General features: G+C 49.1%; 1 protein-coding gene across 1 annotated transcript in view; it reads right to left on the bottom strand.

The window, feature by feature from the left end:
* Positions 1 to 18,230, bottom strand: part of UBE2G1 (ubiquitin conjugating enzyme E2 G1) — a 58,422-nt gene that overhangs the window by 24,102 nt on the left and 16,090 nt on the right. The window lies entirely within an intron of this gene.

Here is an 18,230-nt window from a genome sequence, read left to right as displayed (position 1 = left end):
TTGATTTTCCCTTTAAAAACTCTCAAGAGAAGCAGGACAGCTCTTCTCTTTGTCAAGCTGAGTGTGTGAGCCAAGGTCTCCCATTGCTCTCAAGCATGGGGCAGGCATGATCGGGTCATTTTGACCTAACCAAGGACTCATACAAATACCTGATTATCGAATGGGAGTGTATGGTTAGGCGCCTGCCCTGTCTCGGTCTACAGCAGCCCAAGGAGACGGATCTCTCTACACTGCAGCGGCCAGTGCTTCGGCCAGTGAGCTCAGAGACACCGAGGCCCACCCTGTGCCCCCCCCCCAGCCCCATCCCCAACTCTGTGAAAATACAAAAGATGTTTGAGAACCTCCCAGATGCTCCCTGCAGAGTCCTCATGGGGTCTCTCATTGGGAAGCAGATCCACAAGAGATTCCTGGGAGATTCTTCAAGGCGGGTGACTAAGCCATGGTAAAAAAGACATGAAGCACAGCCTTGGCACAGCTGTCAGCAGAGCCCACCTGCTTTCTGAGGCCCATATCACTTTTGGTCACCTGGTGGTGAAACCAAGATAAAGACAAAAGGGCCCCCAGAGGGGATGGAAGAATCTGGGAGTCCCCCAGAAAAGGAGTTAACTCAGACACTTGACAGTTACTAGCTGTGTGACTGGCCAAGTCACTCAACCCTTATTGCGCCCCCCCCTTAAGAATTCTGCCTCCAGAAGGTAGTCACAATAACCATGCACAGGATGGTGAAGGGAAATTGATGGAAAGAATGCTGAAGAAACCTACGATTGAGAGAAGATGGAGCTTCTGGAGAAAGCCCCCCAAGATGCTCTGTGGTAAACCTATGGAAGGACAAGAGTCACACCGGAAGGGCTGCAATCTGTATCAGGGAAGGGAATACCCACACAGATGGTCCCAGAGCTACTGGAACGTATCTGGAATGGAGGAACAGCTTATAAAGCTAAGTAAAACAGGAAAAGACAAGGTTTGGGGAGAGGGTGACTAGCTTCAAACAGATCCCTCAATTATCCATAATCTTCCTGCTGAATTGGAGAAGGTTCACCTCCAAAACACCTGTTGAGTGTGCATTTATAAGTTGTTCTCTTTTCTAATGTAACTTAAAAAATTTACCTGAAAAAAATACTAAAATAAATGACTGCTTTAAAGTAAAAAGCCGAGCAGGAAAACGGACAAATGCTGAAGAAGGTATTTGGATTTAAGTAAGTCAGTAATAAAGCCTACCGAATCCATCATAGTGCACCCGATGTGAGAACCTTATTCTTCTACGGCCAAACTCCTTGTGCCCAAAGCTGGCGCACCCATCACCATGCTCACCTCGTTCCCTCTCTGACACCCACCCTCCTATCCCTCACAAACCTTGTGCCCTGCTCTTCCTGTGAGGGTTCTGCAGACATGGGGCCACCTCCTTCAGGCTTTTCCTCAACTCTGCCCCCACAATTACTCTCTCTCTATAAGCATGGATGAAAACGCATTTCCGAAACACAGAAGCTCCCAGGTGTGTGTTCTAAAGAACAATGTCTGGCACATAATAGTCAATGAACTGTCGACTGACTGAATGATTAGTCTTCTATGCCAAGCACTGTGCTGAGAATACAAAGACAGATGTCTGCCCTCCCTTAACCAGCTTACACTCTAGTGACCTTAAAAGAAAATTTAACACAAAAAATCTTCATCTTCCTTGAATTTCCTCGTGGTAGAAGGGGGAGGGGGGAGAGAAGAAGGAAGGGATTAAGCAGTTACAATATGCCAGGCATTGTGCTAATCTCCCTTTCAAACGGAGAAAGATAACAGCATCTACCTCTTAGGGCTCCCAGGAAGATCAGATCAGACTAATTACAAACATTCTCTTGTTCTATCTTTGCAATAACCTTGAAAGATAGGTGCTGTTATCCCCAGTTTTACAGACTGGATTTGAACTCGGGGCTGCCTGACTTCAAGCTCCAGTACTCTCATTTCTTGGTGCGGGAGGTCTCAAGCCAAGCCCCACATCTCCTGCTTTCACTGGAAGGCTTTTGTTTTGTTTTGAGGAGATGGGGGTGGGGGAGGCCACAGAGCACTTGGCCAAGGGGCAGGATGGGGGGGGGGGAGGGAGAGAGAGAGAGAGAGAGAGAGAGAGAGAGAGGGAGGGAGGGAGAGGGAGGACTGTACTGAACAGTAAAATTAACATAGGTGTTTTTTGGGAGTGTGGGTTTCTTTCAGAATTCTTTAACATCAAATTTGCATAATGTGAATTTCTGTAAAAGCCAGACTGTCCATCGATAAGCTCCAAATGGGTGCTTTAGACTTCATGAGCAAATAGAGGAGCTTGGAGATTGCCTGCCAGGTCTATAGATGTGTTGTGACCAAAAAAGGGGACAGAGGTTTCAAAGGAGGTAAAATGGACAAGTTTAATGACAGGAAATTAAAAAGGTTTTATACAAACAAAATGAATGTGCCTAAAATTAGAAGAGAGGCAGAAAATTGGGGGTTGGGGGAATCTTCAGAGTAGGTCTCTCTGAAAAAGGCTTTATTTCTAGGAAATACAGAACTGAGTCAAATTTACCAGAACCATTTGATAAATGATCGAAGTATATGAATTGGTAGTTTTTAGAAGAAGAAATTCAAGCTTTCAAAAGCCATATGAAAGTGTTCTAGTACTACTCATAATTATGAAATATAAATGAAAAACCACTTCACACCCCTAAGATTGGCTAAAATAACAGAAAATAAAAATGACAAATGCTGGAGGGGATGTGGGAAAACATGTCTGGCCATGGTAGAAGCTCATGAACTGTACGTCCCTTTAGGGATGATACCACTATTCAGTCTATACTCTAAAGAGATCCAAGAAAAAGGCAAAGGATCCATATGCACGGTCATCTTTTGGGGCATGGCAACAAATGGGGAACTGGGGGGACGCCTATGAAGGAGAGGGCTCATCCAGAGAGCCTGCCCACCTCCTGAGAGAGCTGCAGTCTGAAGCAGCCTTTCTCCCTTCTTTGAAATGGTTCATGGGAGAATCTGTTGTCATGACTCTAGGTTTGAAGGGAAGAATTTTTTTCTTTCCTTACCTTCTCAATGGATGGGGGAGGAATGAGAGAAGGGAGGGAGAGAATGCAGAACTGAAAATACAGCTAACTAACCCCCCCCCCAGAGTGGGGGCTCCCGGAGGCCAGGGCTTCTGTGTCTCAGTGCCCAGCACACAGCCGCCCAGTTCTAAATTCATTTCCCTGCCTCCCACTTGCTGACATATTGCTAAAGCACACGCCTGTTCCAGAAGCTTCACTCAGTCCTTGTTCTGCCCTGCCCACGTGGCTCTAATCTGGTGCCAGGACAGTATCCAGCCGGCTTGCAGCAGGTTCTAGCCCTGCTGGTCTCCGTGCAAAATGAGGCCGAGCCAGTGGCCGGCCTGAGAGAGGCCCGGGAGTGCTCTGGAAGGCTCCTTCCAGGGCTGTCTGCAGGGGGCACTGGAGATCAGCTAAGTTCCTTCTCTGGCTCCAATTTACTCCCCACCTTCTCCAGAAGGAAAATCTATCTATTTCTCTCCCTCCCTCCTTAAGGGCAGGGACTGTCCTTTGCCTCTATTTGTACCCTCAGTGTGTAGCACAGTCAGTGCCTGGCAAAGATCCTTGGGCTGGCTAATGTAAAAGCCTTTCTAAAATGTCTGCCTAGAGATGATTCCTCAAACACGATGTAATTAGGTCTAATTCTTACTAAATGACACAATCTTTTGGCTTTGAAAATCCTGAATTAAAGTTCTCTTTAGGACAAAGGAAAACAATCTGCATAAACAAGTCATTTTGAATCTTTTTTTTTTTGTAATTTGAATCATTTTTCTAACACTTAATCCGGCAAACTGGGAAGAGGTTCGGGCCGCCCACCATCGCAGAAGAGCCTAGGTCAGCAGTTTAATTCTGTTAAGTTTAAAATTACTTTGTGGTGACTTAAGATGCCCATATCCCAATCAGCCCATTTCTCACTGTTTTCACTAACTTGTCATTTCCCACGTGTTCTGTTGTATTCTTAGCATACCGAGAAGCACATCTGATTCCTTGGTTTATCTACTTCCATTCACACATTATATCCAGGAGATCAGTCTGAGAGACCTTAGGAAAGCCCTGGGTAGTACTTCCTCCTCTGGACAAGGTCCACCTTACCTGAGGGCAGGCAGGGAGGACCTTGCAGGAACAGAGAGGGCTCCAGCAGGTGGGAGGCGCAGAACCCAACAGCCTTCTATTTTAGCAGCTGTGTGGCTGCTGATTCAAGAAGAGCGTCCAGCAGTTTCTCTGGTCCCATTATTTCCTAAGGAAAGGAAGCCACAGATGCGGTGCATCAGCCTCCCTGACAGTCGGGAGGGATCAGCCTATGGCTGGAATCCGACAGTCACGCGCCAAACAGGGCTCTCACCACTCCTTACTGGTAATGAGTAAACAGGCAAACATCAGAAAAGGAGACAGGCCAGCATTTTACTCATAGTACCTCATTCGATCCTCACACTGAGCCCATGGGAGTCAGCATTCACGACTCCCACCCCCTGCCATGGCTGCCTCCTTCCTTCCACTCAGGCAGATGTGGTGGGGTCCCAGGGTGTGCCAGGTATTATCCAGTGATTAAAGAACTTGGGCACGGCCCGTCAGGTTACCGCCATGAAGCCTGGGGTGGGGGGCTGCCCCGTCTCCCACAGGGCACTGCTTCCTTAAGAAGGTCGCCTAGGAGCACCCTCCAGGGTCCCTTCCTCATCCCCTCCAGCTCTCTCCGCCTCACGAGCACCTCCAAAGCTGCCAGTGAGCTCCCAGTGGCCAACTCTCAGGCCTCTGATTTCCCTGCAGCTTCTGCCACTACCCCGGGCACCACCAGCTCCTCAGTCTCCTTCCTCCTACCTGACCACTCCTAGACGGGGACAAAGATATTAACAGCAAGCACAGAAGGCAACAAGTATCATCTCACTGGGCCCTGCACAGCCTTGCTGGGAGGTGGGGACAATTCCCACCCCCATTTTACAGATGTGGCCACTGAGCCAAACTCGGCCAACACCGAGGTTCTGTGACTTGCCCAAGGCCATTTCAGGATGGGTGCTCCATTCACTAGGCCATACTGTCCCCTTTCCTTCCAGGTTTTCTCCAAGGGCCTGCCCCGACCCTCTCCTGTCTCTCTGCTCCCTCGTCTGGCCAGCCCATCACATCCTCTGACCCCTGTCTAATTCTGCCAGCGGCATCCCCGCCATTCTGGGCACCCGGGCCGACGCCCTAAGTGTGGCCTGCCCTAGAACGATCCAGCCTCCTCGCTGCCACCAAGTGCTTGTCTTTCAGTGAAGGTCTGCCAGGCCACTCAAACACTGCCGCTGCCTCCATTTGGTGCCTACACGTAGCCCCGCCCCAGCTGGTCCCACACAGGCTGGAATCTTGGCGACCAGGGGAACCTTGGGTCCGGCAGGAATGGCCACCGGCACAAGGCCCCATGGGTAGAAAACATTTCATAGCGGCCTGCCGGAAGGATGGAATTCACAACAAAATGTACAGGAATAACCGCGCACGCTGCACCATGAGAAATCAAGACAAGCAGAGGCTCTGCACGACTTAGGCTGCTGGTGGCACACAACCTGAGACAAAAGACCAGAGCAAACCGCTATGGGGGGGAACCTCCCAGCCCAGAGTCGCCCCCTGAAATCCGCCCTTCACCAACTGCACATGTGCACACGAGCTCTGTCCAGAATGCCGGGAGGCCTTGGGAGCCGGTGACTCATCATTCAGACAGAGCCAAGCTTGAAAACAAGCCCCTGCACACCCAGACCAAGAAGGGCTCCTAGTCCCTCGATCAATCAGGCCCCACTCTGGACAAGAGGTCAGTGCAGGCTCAGAGGAGGAAGAACAATGAGCTGAGAGCTGTAGGGCCTTGGGCCAGTCCCCTTCCCCCTCCCCCTCCCCCTCCCCCTCCGGTCCTGTTTCCTGATTTGCAAACTGAGGTGGGGTCTAGACCACAGAAACCACTTCCAAGGTTCCTTCCAGCTCTGACCTTCCATGATCTCCGGTTATGTTCTTTTCCCAAAATAGCTGGACCCATGATCCATCTGCCCAACTTGTTTTTTACCTCTGGTGCGTCCCCATGGGGGCAGCTCGGTGGCTCAGGGGATAGAGTGCTGAACCTGGAGTCAGGCAGACCCGAGTTCAAATCAGACCTCATGCTCTGACTAGCTGTGTGACCCAGGGCAAGTCACTTAACTGTGGCCATCCTAGTTTCCTCATCTGTATAAATGAGAACAATGGCAGCACCTGCCTCGTAGGGCATTGAGGATCATAGACCAAAACTCTAACCGCTTTTTAGCACACAGGCTAGTGGCTGGGTGGCACTGCAGTGGAGGGAGTCAGGCTGACCTGAGGTCAAATCTGGCCTCAGACACCTACCAGCTGGGCGAGCTGGGCAAGTCACTTCACCCTTCTTACCTGGGTTTCCTCATTTGTAAAACCTGCTGGAGAAGAAAATGGCGGCCCGCCCCAGGAGACCAGCAGCATTCTTCACTGTCCCTCTGAACATCAGAGTGTTTGGGTAATGATGCATGCAATCAGTGCCTTGTTGGGGATCTGGGAGCTGACTCACGAGCCCTGCACCGGTGTCCTGCTAGTCACCCAGGCTCTAAGGAGAGCACGCGTCACAAGCCCAGTTTGGGTCGAGTCAACGGGTGCAGGGACTGAGCCATGATTCATTCTGTGCTGATGTTAATGGACACACTTGTAAGCTTCAGTCCATCGGGTCAAGGCCTCCCCTTCTCTTATACAAGAAAAAAGAGGATTACTGGGGCTCAGTACTTCAGCTACCACTGTCACTGAAAAACAACAGCCACACCAGGCCCAAGGAACCCTAGATTGCAGAGTTAAGCCAAAATAAATTGTAAAAAAATTGCCTAGAATCTTGGCAAGAAAATCAAACTACTAATTTATGCTTTCGTATCCCATCTTGCTCCTTCTATTTTCTAGTACATACGTGCTCAGCTGAAGTCAAAGCAACTCCTCCATCTTCACTCAGAAAACAATATTAACACCTCCATGCCTGACTCCCCTTCTGTCCTGACAGAGACAGCCCAGGACCCAGAACCTGGGAGACCTGCTGGCCTGGGGAAGACCCGCCCCCACCCCATCATCCCAGAAAGCAAGGCCTGTGGAGAGAGGACATGGCCACTGCTTCAGGGGTGCTGCAGCCTCAACCCATTTCTGAAGCCACCACAACAGCAGGGAAAAGCTAGCCCTCACCACGCAAGTCCTTGGGACTGTCAAAGACTGAACATCAGAAGCCTATGGGTGGCCCAGTGGAAGGGCACTGAGGCCCCCCCTCCTTGGGGATCCCGGGACTTTCTTTGCACCCCTCAGACTTGCAGCTTAAGCCTGTGACCGCCATAAGAATACAGGACACTGGCTTCAGTCTGACCCCAGTGTGATCTTGCACACAGGAAGCACTTAATCAATGCCTTTTCAGCAGTGCTGGACACCATCCCCAGTTCCCCAGGCTCTCCTTGGCCCTTGGCCCAACCCCACACACCTGTGCCAAGGGCTCTGGTGCCACCTCCTGGTCAGCACCATCTCACTGCTCACAAGCCTTCATTGTCCTCGACTCCAAGTGCTGGCCCAGGGCCCGCTGATCACTTCCCCATCTGCTCTGCTCTTCTGTAGCCTTTGCCTTCAACAATAAACCTAGCTGCCCAAGGTCCTATAGGGTTGCTAAAGACTTCACAGTCTTACCAAGACAATCCCAAGGCCTCATGAGGAAGCAGACTATCCACCTCCAGAGAAAGAACTGATCCTTGACTGAACACAGACCGAAGCAGGCTGTTGGTCACTTTCATTTTGTTCTTTTAATTCAAGTTTTTTTGTACAAAATGACTAATAAATCTGTCATGTTTTACATCATTGCACACGCATAAGCCTCTATGTGATTGCTTACTGCCTCAGGGAGGGGGCAGGGGAGGAGGGATAGAATTTGGAACTCAAAACTTGAAACAAATAAGACTTCATAGTCTCAGCAATGAATTCTAGCAATATCTTTTGTGCTCAGGTGAACCCAGTGGGCACTGACTAGGCAATTCACCAGCACCCCCGTGCACAGATTAAAATCATACAAGAATAGGTGGAAGAGGCAACAGCAAGAGGAAGAGATAGGAAGGTGGTTCAGGGGCAAAGTGAGGCACTCAGAATCAGGAAGATCCAATCCCGCCTCAGACCCAGGGAAGACGGTTGTTGTGAGGCTCAAATGAGACTGCCTATGGAAAGCACTCTGCAAACCTGGATGTGCAAAAAACCAAAACCAAACAAAACACTAGGGACAGCTAGTTGGTACAGTGGATAAAGCACCGGTCCTGGATTCAGTAGGACCTGAGTTCAAATTTGGCCTTGGACACTTGACACGTACTAGCTGTGGGACCCTGGGCAAGTCACTTAACCGTCACTGCCCTGCAAAAAACAAAAACAAACCCTGAATGTACTATATAAACATTCGCTATTATTATAAATGTCAAGCGAGGTACAAGGCAGACATGCCAATTTCATCTCCCTCCCCCAAATGATAAACACTCTAGGTGGGGTGGTACAGGCAGTGTTCAGAGCAAGGGAGAAAGTCCCTCCATCAATGCAGGCAGCTGCTCATCTTGGCCTGGGAGCCAGAGAAGGAGGGAGAAGAAGAGGGTTGGGCCTGGAGTCAAGAGGACCTGATGGCAATTCTAGTTGTGTGACCTTAGGTAAGTCATTTCACCTCGGCCTGCCCGGGCACCCACCTGGCAGAGCTGTTGTGAAGATCAAATGAGATGTTTGTAAAGAATGGGTTTACAAGTGAATTCTACCAAACATTTAAAGAACAATTAATTCCAATACTATATAAATTATTTGGGAAAATAGGTGAAAGATTTCTACCAAATTCCTTCTATGACACAAATAGTGTTGATACCAAAACCAGGCAGAGCCAAAACAGAGGAAGAAAATTATAGACCAATTTCCCTAACAAATATTGATGCAGAAATCTTAAATAAGATACTAGCGGGGGCAGCTAGGTAGCGCAGTGGATAAGGCACCAGCCTTGGATTCAGGAGGACCTGAGTTCAAACCCAGCCTCAGACACTTACTAGCTGTGTGACCCTGGGCAAGTCACTTAACCCCACTGCCCTGAAAAAACAAAAAACAAAAAACAAAAAACAAACAAAAACAAACAAACAAAATATATTAGCAAGGAGATTACAGCAAGTGATCACCAGGATAATTCACTATGACCAGGAGGGATTTATAGCAGGAATGCAGGGCTGGTTCAACATTAGGAAAACTATTAACATAACCACATCAATAAGAAAACTAACCAAAATCATATGATTATCTCAATAGAGGCAGAGAAAGCTTTTGACAAAGTACAGCCCCCATTCCTAATAAAAACACTAGAGAGCATAGGAATAGGGGGAGCTTTCCTTAAAATAGTAAGCAGTATCTACCTAAAACCATCAGCAAGTATTATATGTAATGGAGATTAGTTAGAGGCCTTCCCAATAAGATCAGGGATGAAACAGGATTTATTTCCATTATCACCTCTATTATTCAATACTGTACTAGAAATGTTAGCTTTAGCAATAAGAGAAGGAAAAAGGAATTAAAGGAATTAGAATAGGCAAGGAAGAAACAAAACTATCCCTCTTTGCAGATGGTATGATAGTATACTTAGAGAATCCTAGAGAATCAACTAAAAAATGACTTGCCTAGAGAATCAACTAAAAAATGACTTGAAACAATTAACTCTAGCAAAGTTGCATGATATTGTAGGGGCCAAATTTAATATAGGGAGAGTTAATTGGGTGGCTCGCCATAATACTGAGGTTCAGAAAATAATGAGGGACCTCTAGGTCCAAAATTTCCTCCCCTCCAAACTCCCTTTTTCAGTTATTTCTCCCAGGCCAATAAGAAAGGAGATTAACAGCAAAGGTGAAATTAAGTCAAGGACAAGAAAAACAGGGAAAGAGAAGAATGGATAAGTTCCTGGCTCTAGCAAAGACTGACACAACCCCCAAACCTGCTTCCAGTTTAGCTAATTCAAAGAGCTGGACTCATTTTTATTAACTCACCACCTGGGGTCTGTAGTTTCAATAGGAAATAGCTGTGCAGCCTCTCAGTGGTCTGCTCCAAAGACGAGCTCCCTTTTCTACTTTTACTCTCCCTCCCCCAAAAGGGAAGTCCTTCAAGCTGGATGTCAGAGAGTGGTTCCCCTGCTGACAACGCATACGTCACTCAGGGCAGGCCAGGTGTGGCCCATATCCAATCATCCCTAGTCGGTTTCCCAAACAGTACTAGATCATTCAGGTGGGACCCCTGGGCATCTGCCAAATTCCATTATTTTATCACAATATAAAATAAATCCACATAAATCATCAGCATTTCTATACATGACCAACAAAACAAAGTCCAGCAATGAGAGATAGAAAGAGAAATTCCATTTAAAGTAACAGTAGATAATATAAAATACTTGGGAGTCTATTTGCCAAGACAAACCCAGGAACTCTATGAACACAATTACAAAACACTTTACACAAAAATCAAATCAGATCTAAATAATTGGAATAATATCAATTGCTCATGGATAGGCCAAGCCAATATAATAAAAATAACAATTCTACCTAAATTAATTTACTTACTCAGTGCCATATCAATCAGACTACCTAAAATTTATTTTATAGAGTTAGAAAAAATAATAACAAAATCCATCTGGAAAAACAAAAGGTCAAGAATATCAAGGGAACTAATGAAAAAAAATGTATAGGAAGATGGGCTAGCTGTACCAAATCTGAAGCTTTACTATAAAGTGGCAGTCATTAAAACTATTTGATACTGGCTAAGAAATAAAGTGGTGAATCAGTGGCATAGGTCAGACACAGGAGACACAGTAGTAAATGACTTTAGTAATCTACTGTTTGATAAGTCCAAGGACTCCAGCTTCTGGAATAGGAACTCAGTATTTGACAAAAACTACTAGGAAAACTGGAGAATGGTATGGCAGAAACAAGTCACAGACCAACATCTTACACCTTATACTAAAATAAGGTCAAAATGGGCACAAGATTTAGACATAAAAAGTGATGCCATGCGTAAATTAGGAGAGGAAGGAATGGCTTACCTCTCAGATTTATGGAAAGGAGACCAAATTTATGTCTAAACAAGAGAAAGAGAATACGAAATACAAAATGGATGATTTGGATTACAGGAAATTAAAAAGGGTTTATACAAACAGAAGCAATGCAGCCAAAATTAGAAGGGAGGCAGAAAGCTGGGAAACCATTTTTATAGCTAGTAGAGAATGAAGATTCTGTTAAGTCTGTTCTCATAAGTTATCTTCCCCTTCTGTGACCGTGGAGGCAGAGGGCACTAAGTGGGCAGTAAGCCCCTCCACGGAGGCCCAACTCTCACAAGGTCTGCACTAAGGCATGGCTAAAGGGAGGGAACATTCACCCTGATGACAAGAATGGAAACACTGGGTCATTGCCAAACGCAGACCAACCTCCAGGACCAAACTTGTCCTTTGAGAACAAGGAGTCACCAGGGCACTGAAGTCACGAAGCCCTGAATTCAGGTCCAGCCTCAGACACTCAGGAGCAAAGGGGACAATAACTGTCAAGTACTGGGCACAGTGCCCAACTCCCAGCAGGCACCTAATAAATGCTTACTGCCAACTCCCAGGGCTGGTGTGAGGATCGAGCTGTTTGGTGACCTTTGTACTCTCACCCCTCCACCTTTACATAGAGGATGAGTCCTAGTGCAGATCCCTTAGACTTGGTTACAAAGGAGGATGAGGTGGAAGACACTGGGTAATAGTTCTAATGATAACTATGAATGATTAACCAAGGGAGAAGGACAGGAAGAGACAGGCCCGAACTGCCACAGACAGATTGCCGTTAGCGTGCACGGAAATGCAGGGTTACCGTCAGTCAGCCAGTCATGAACCAGAACGTTTCCCAGGCTATATGCTAAGTCCAGGGGATCAGAAAGCTCTGCCGAATGAGAAAGCGCCAAAGATGACTGTGGACAAACAAGGCACATTCAGGATCAAGAGGAAATAATCTTGGAGAGAAGGTGCCAGAACTAAGGGGATCCACGAGGTTTCCCACATGTAGGAGAGAACTTAGCTGGAAACAAAAGGAACTAAAGAAACAGGAGCAGATGGGAGGGAAAGAGGCGGGAAAGAGTGTAGGGGGGGGGGCGCGCGCCAGTGGAAAGGCCCAGGGTGTGGGAGCAATGGCCAGGGAGGCCAGGGACCCCAGAGGACCTGGGAAGGGGGGCTGGGTCATCAAGGACTTTCTGGTAGCGGAGCCGCTGAGGTTCCCGACTAGGATGGTAAGACCTCGGACAGCCATGAGGAGGCTGGGGGAGGGTCTGGGCAGGGCATCAGAGAGCTTCTCCAGCCCCTCCACTGCAGGAGGGGGCCCAGGGCAGCCCCGACTTTACAGGACTTCACAGTGCACCCCCCAGCTTTTCAGCCTTTAAGGGAGTGTCTTCCCCCATTCACTTGTAAGCTCTGAGGGTAGGGACTGTCTCTTGCTTCTGTCTCCTGCTACTTAGCAGACTGACTGATGGGTAGCCCCATCAGGAGAGAAGTGGTGACAGTAGAAATATTAGAGAGCTAGAAATAGCAGCACCTGCCCAAGTAAGGGCACAGCCCAAGGGCACCTGGGGATGGGAGCCAGGGCAGGACGAGTACACCTGAGACTACAGAGAGAGGAGGCTCAGGTGCTCCCAGTTCTCACCACCTCCCCCCACCCTTCCTTCACAGGGCTGACCCCCACACTCTCGGCAGCTGTTTGGGGCCACCAGTCCCGGCTTGCCCAAAGCCTGCGCATGAGCCTTCTCCTCCCTCTCCATCTACACACTGCCCATCGTCCCTGCAGAAGGTCCCCTCCACAGGCCAGCTTGACCCTCTGATGCTCCAGAACAATTCCCGTTACTCTTTCCTGACTGAAGAAAGCAAAGAAGGCTCCCAGCCCCCTTGGCAGACTTCCTGTGACAGAGACACCTGGCCTTGAAGTCCCTAAGATCTGGGATCGCCACATTCTGCCTCGGACACCGCCAAGCTAGTGACCTCACTGTGAGCCGAGAAGGCTGGCCTCCGTCAGCGGCCTCCAGGCGCCTTCTCTCCTAGCTCTGTGTGCCTTTTGGGGGGGGGGGGCCGAGGCCAGGCAGGCACAGGCTACAATCTCTCTCGAACGACAGTGCAGGCCTATTCGAGTGTCGACCCAGCCCAAGCAGCCCCTTGACCCTTGCTAGGAAGGAAGCACCCATGGGAACCAATCTAGGAGACCTATCTGGGGCCCTAGGAAAAGAACTGGCCTAAGCATCGGGGTCTGCTGCCAGACGCCTGTGTAACTGCGGGCAAGGCCTTGAGACTTTCTGCCAAAGAACAGATTTGACCAATCCAAAGAAAATCTCTCACAGGACTCTCAACTGACTTGGACCATCTTTAAAATGTTTCTATTACCCAGATTATGGATTTTTTGAGGAAGGTAGAATTTCACATCAAAGAGTAACCTGGAATTTGACAAGGAAGGCCAGTTCTGACAGTGGAAACGTGCCTCTGATGTCAATGTACAGAGGCTAATACTCCAGCTTGGCCCAGGAGAAAAGAGCGGGATGGGGGGACAGAGCAATCCTCCCAAACAGAACTGGACGCAGTACTGGGGGCTTGGCATGCTCTGGCAGCCCACCTCTGAGAGCTTGCGGACACCTCGGAGGCTGCTAGCCCGGGAGGAGAATCCAGGTCCAGGCCGGCTCCACCAGTTGACAGGATGGTAGAAGGAGACTCAAACTCTGTGGCCCAGGGTTGATTTAAAAGCGATTCAACAACTCTCTTTCGATAGAACAGCTTTCCTTTATAGGCTCACTCCACTTAAACACATGGTTCTGCAGTTGGTTCCTTAGGCTTCAGCAGAGACCCTCAATCTAGTCCAATGGCCTCTTCTGACAGAGGTCCAAAGACACGCCCAAGTCCCCTCCAAAGTTAACAGGCTCTTTTCAAGCAGGACAACCCAGTTCACTATCAGAGAATCCCAGCTAGAAGCAGCTCAAGGACCAAGGCCACGCACGCCCTGTAGCTGGTGAGTGCAGAGGACAGTGGGACAGCCCCTTGTGGTGCCAGAAGTTACAGGAACGCTCCCTTCTTGCTTCCCTAATGCCACCTTCCCCGCCCCCCATGGGTCTGGTGGCCACAGCAGTGGCCAGGTCACTGACCTGGGAGAGGCCTTGCCTGAGCCTGTGCATGCTGACGCAGGGGCCCATTCTGATTGTTGTCTTTGTACCCTGGGTGCCCAACATGGGACAGGGCACACAGGAGGCACTCAATCAATGCTTGCCAATCGCAAGCACCAGAAAAAAGTGCACTTTCCTACAGAATTTGCATTGTACTTTCCCGAACTACTGTTAGTAAATACATGGATTAGGGGCTTATGCCCAGGAAGACAGTATAGAGTGGAGCAGACTTAATGCACCAAATCTACTCTCTGAAGTGTGACACCGGCAGCTTAATGACGCTGTCTTTCCTGAGGCTCATTTAGTTGGAGAAAGTGAGGATCACAGATCCTTAAGGAAGAGTCAGAAGAGGCCTTCATGGCCAGGAGTGGATCCAACCCCCTCATTTTACAATTGAGGAAAACGAGGCAGACACAAGTGAAGGGACTTGCCCAGGGTCAAAAAGTTAGGAAGTAGGGGGCAGCTAGGTGGCACAGTGGATAGAGCACCAGCCCTGGATTCAAGAGGTCCTGAGTTCAAATCTGGCCTCAGACACTTGACTCTTACTAGCTGTGTGACCTTGGGCAAGTCACTTAACCTCAATTGCCTCACCAAAAAAAGTTAGGAAGTATCTGAAGCAAGATCCAAACTCGGATCTTAAGCCCCATGCTATTTCACTAGGCACTTCTGCTTTGTAAAAAGGGGCAAAGAATGGACAAAGTGCAGACAATTCTCAAGTCAAGTTTGGTAATAAACACCAGCATTTATTCTCTTGTTGACCTGCACACCGACCATGGCAGGCAGGGATCAGAGGAAGAGAGGTGAAGTATAGTGCCCAAGGTCAGCAGCCAGGAAGCGTCGGACGGTTTCAAATGGCTGGTGCCAGAGGAACACCATGTCACCAACTCTTTCCCCGGCCATGACCTATTTTTAGTGGTCATTCGGGATGCTGCTTATTGTCATTCTGACCTTTCCACTTTCACCCCCCAAAAGCCAACCCACCGACCTGAGGAACAGCCACTCTTCCACCACCTTGGGCTCCTCCTCCACAGGACATGCCAGACTGACCCAACCTGCCCTGACACAATCCATCAGCCGGGAGCTTTCCTGAGGCTGCTCTTTGAAGCACCATCGCCTCTTCACAAAACCGAGACTGCTGAAACACAAAAAGGAAAGGACAGATCTAAACCAACACACCCCGCGTGCCTTCTGAGGCTACAAAGAGGCAGTGAGCCAGCTAGGTGGCTAAGCCAGTCCCCGACACTCAGCAGTTATGCGAGTTGCCCCAGTCACTTCATCTGTAAAACGGAGTAAATCATAGGGTGGCCAGGAAGCGTGCATGAGGTATGCCCAGGCCAGCTCTTACTATTAAAGAGCACAGCTGAGTAATCCCTGCCCTCCCAGAGTTGTTCTGCCTGCACACCACCAAGCAAAGGAGGGACTGTCTCATTCTTGACCGGGGAAGGGGAAGGAGACTGAGATGTGTCTTCAGTGAGGTTAAATTATACTGGCTGTCATGTGGAAATAACAACCAGACTGGGTCTATCTGGCCCCAGAGGAGAGAAGCAGGGTCTGGCGGACTCTGGCCTGATAGAGGGAAAACCCTCCTCCCCAAGCGCAGGCCCCCCAGGAGAAATGCAGCAGAGCAGCTGCCGGGTTTGTGCGAGGGGGATTCCTCTGAGATGGGGGCTGGACCAAAGAGCTAGGGAGGACCAAGATTCCTTCCAACAGTAAAACCCTATGAGTCAGTGGGCTTCCAGATGACAGAAATACACTAGGACCAAAAAGCCAGTGGGGGAAAATGGGTTTTCTAAATGGAATTGCTTTGCCAGTTTGGGGTGAGCATACTGCCATAAATTTATCAATACTATACCAGCAAAGAATTGACCACGGGTCTCCCTAACTTCTCATGGTCTCAGGCCCAGCAGCAGACAAAGCAGGGAGGGAGCATCAGCGAGCCACTTAGCCTGGGCAGGAGACAAGCCCCCAGACAGACAGCCAGAGATCACGTGGTCTGAGAGAACCAAGAGAAGCCCCTTCCAAGGGCTTCTCTATCCTCTTTTGATAGAGGCGGGTTATTATACAATGATCAAAGCGAATTGGTTAGCATCATTCAATTCCACTGATTGACATGACTTGAATGGGGTCTACATCTCTCTAGAGATGACATCAGGGAAAAAGAATGCAAAAAATCTCCAGGAAAGTCGCTCAAGGCAAAGTCCATTATCTAGGTGTGGGGTAACCCCAACAGTCCTTCAAGATCTAGACAAAAGAATCTATCTTCATTCCTTTTGTTCCCTAGGTTTGTCCCAAATAAGATTGGATGAAGTTTCTCACAGAGAATTGGACTTGGGGGAGGAGTGGATGGGAGGTGGGGTAGGGGGAGAAAGGCCTAAGAAAGTGATCTCTGGGTTCGCCAAGAAGCTATTAATAATTATTTTCTCACAACAACAAACGAATAATCCTTTCCGATCAGAGATGAAAAAGCAGAAAACCCCAACGACCAACCAGGGACCAAAGCGGAGCAGAGACAGTCAGATGTGACGATATTCTTCTGGAAGCAGGTTTTCCCTCAGAGAGAAAACATAAGCAACTGCTCTTCCCAACTGCGACAAATCTCAACTCGAGACTAAGGCCCCTGGGAAAACTCTGGAAAACACAAGGAGTTAAGCCAAAAGGGACGAAACAGCACAAAACAAAACCCAGCCCAACCATGGCTCACAATGGAGGGGTCTCCAAAGAAAACCACAACCTTCATGTTGACGACCCAATCTGTCCAGGCCAAGAGCAGGGCCCGACTGTCCATCAAAGGGCTGAGGAGGACGCTGTCTCATGGAGAATCGAGAGGGGACAGTTTGTTTTGGTTGAGTTAAGAGAGAAGCATGGACACAGAGAGAAAGCAAGAGTAGACCTTGGGGTCCAGGAGAGCCAGCCTTCCATCTTGACCATGGGCCAGTCAGCTAGAAATGAAGACCACCAGGAGACAGCTGCCTCACTACAGAGAGGGCAAGATACAAAGTAGGCCCATGGAGGTAGCTTGGGCCCCGACACCAACCGAGGCTAGCAGGTCCAACCAAGCCCCATTCCCAAGCCTTTCTTCATTCAACCTGCCTCCCTCTACCAGAGCAGCCAGAAGCACCAAGGAAGCCTCGATGGCCCATTTTGAAACTCAGCGCCACTTCACGGGTCACGCTACGAGCAATGGCAGCAGAGTCTTCTCTCGGTCCATGGCTGCAGTGGTGATGGGCACAAAGGCAGGACCTGCAGAGACAGAGACCTCCCAAACAAAGGTAGACAGTGCCACCCTCAAAGAGCTTCCAGTCTGGGATCTGGCCACACAAGCCCAGGCACCGCACAAAGCGGCCATAAAGCTGGAGCTGACACGGGTGACAGCCTGGGCACAGAAAGACTTGGATGGACCTGTCCTGGGTAGGGAGCTGACCTCGAAGTAGTTGTTGCCTATGAGACTGAAAGTTTCCTCAGGTAAGGAAGCTCTTCTGCCTTTCTCCTAAGGCCCTTAATAAGTGCTGACTGACTGACTGAGTGAAGGGTTGTTCTCTGGAAGCCTAGAAAGGGGATCCTGGTGGGAATTTTATGTGAGCTTTAAGTGCCAGGCCAGGGATTTCCTCCTTCATCCCAGAAGCCACAGAAGAATGAAGAGGGGAATGCCGTCATCTGGTCTGCCTGCCGTGGAGACAGCTGGGAATAAAGGGGCAACTCAAACAGAAACAGCAAATGAGAGCTTCTCCATTTGGAATGCTTCAGAAAGGTCCCGCCCCGCCAAAGTCTCTATCGAACTTCCTGAAGAGCCCTGAATGTTCACTGGTTCCCAAAGGCAGGGAGGGTCCAGAGGTCAATCCCCTTATTTGGTAAGTAAGGAAACTGAGGCACAGAAAGGTCTAGGACAGAGCTGTGGAAATTTATTTTGATTTGGGGACCCTACCTTTAGGCTGAGGTTAAAAAGCCTTAGGCCCTCAGGGTCTCTCCCCCTCCTCCTCAGCTTCAGCTGAGTGAAAAAGCCCCGTG

Source organism: Dromiciops gliroides, chromosome 3 (assembly GCF_019393635.1).
Source record: "Dromiciops gliroides isolate mDroGli1 chromosome 3, mDroGli1.pri, whole genome shotgun sequence".
NCBI classification, from domain to species: Eukaryota; Metazoa; Chordata; class Mammalia; order Microbiotheria; family Microbiotheriidae; genus Dromiciops; species Dromiciops gliroides.
This window is presented reverse-complemented; position numbering and strand designations above follow the sequence as displayed.